This window comes from Palaemon carinicauda, chromosome 19, assembly GCF_036898095.1.
Source record: "Palaemon carinicauda isolate YSFRI2023 chromosome 19, ASM3689809v2, whole genome shotgun sequence".
NCBI classification, from domain to species: Eukaryota; Metazoa; Arthropoda; class Malacostraca; order Decapoda; family Palaemonidae; genus Palaemon; species Palaemon carinicauda.
The window spans coordinates 96506699-96508540 of NC_090743.1; positions in this window are offsets into that span (position 1 = coordinate 96506699).

Genomic DNA, 1842 nt, shown 5'->3' on the forward strand with positions numbered 1-1842 from the left:
CAAGGTGTTTTGATATTGTATAAGACGGGTTGTTATAGGCTGCCATAATGGGTCTGATTGGAACTCCTTCCTTATGTATCTTTGGTAGTCCATATAAAATGCTAAAAGAAGAACCTGTCACAAAAAGTTTCTGATACGTTATTTCATTTAAAATACCTTCATTTTTTAGTTTTCTCAAAAATCTGTTAATTTTGTCTTCTTTTTTGTAAATGTCCAAAAAATTTGGTTCACCATGTAACTTAAATTTAGTTTGGTCTGCAAGAATGTTATTAACCTTATCAATATAGTCTGATTTATTGAGCAGTACAACACCTTTACCCTTATCAGGTTTACAAATAACCAAACTATCTCGTTTGCCTAGTTTTTGTAGGATACTCAAATCCTCTTTCCTGAAAAACGGTGTCCAAGACACTCTCAACTTAGTGTAAGTTTTATGTAAAAGGAAAGACAACTTATGTTGCAAACCACTGAGGTCATTGATCAAATTTAAACCCTTGAGTCGTTGAAAAAGCATTTCGAAAGGAAAGTAGAAGTCTGCATACTTAGGTCTGTAGGAGGGCAAATTGAAATCCAACCCAAATGATAACAAAAACTCTTCTCTTTTGGAGAGAACATAGTTAGATAAATTAAAAATACAACAGTTTCTCTTATTAAAATTAGGAGTAACAACACCTAGTGCTTTCAGTTTCTTTTGATGACGTAGTTGTACAGACGAGACATAATCATTTACAAAATCATTAAAAAGTTTCTGATAAATAAAACGGTCAATAAAAGATAAATCCTGAAAAAGTTGTTCTCGAAGGCGACAAATATTAGTACTTGTATTTTCAATAAGTTTCTGCTTCGTCTCAATCTCCTTCTTAAGTAGTTCGTCCAAAGCATTTCTGTAAAATTCGGTGTGATATAACGAGGTCTTGTAGAGCCTGAACCGAACAAACTTGGGGTGTACTCCATTTAAAAGACAATACTGCAGGAAATCCAAATCACACTTGGCTTTCTCTTCTTTCAAGGTCGATTTCTCCAGTTTTCTCGAGGTGGTCAGGGTCACTGGTGGATAGCGATGTTGGAGGAGTTGCGAAAAGTGCTGAAAACGGCGACATCTCAGCTTAAACGCGAAGAGAAAGACGAAAAGAAGTCGATGCAACATCACGGACGTATCCAGGAATTACAGGTGAAGATATAATATTTGGTGTGCAGCAGGGTCCAAAAAACATCAGTTAAAAGGCCATAATTTATTTAGAGACGTTTCGAACATTGCAATGTTCATTATCAATCTGTAAAAGATAATATAAAATTCTTAAAATTTGTACAATAATTTAAAACAAAATAGTAAAAGAGTATTAAAACATTATTGATTTTATAACGGAAAATCGTAAAAAAAAACTAAAACAGTAAAACAAAAGAGAACCAGTGCTCACCAGACCATCCATAGGAAAAGGTGAAGAACGAATGAGTAAAAATTGTTACCCACCTACGACTTCAGTTATGCTAAGAAAAGAGGAGATGCAGAGATATTAGAGTTTAAAGAAGGAACAAGCCGTTTGATATATAATGACTCAAGGGTAGTTAGAAATTCGCTTTGTTTTGTCCCACCAATAATTTTAAAGTGTTTTTTGTTTACTTGTATTTTGCACATGGCGGCATGATTCCTTATATTCGAAAATTCTGGGTTACCAAGTCTCTGACCCGTTCTAAAGCTGTATCCCATATGGCTACAGTATCTCACCTGCAACAACCTTCGGCAAGATCCAACATAGATACCGGGACATCCCGGGCACTTGAATTTATAAATTATGTTGGACCTCATGAAGGTCTGCAGTTTGTCTTTGTAGCCAAAAAATA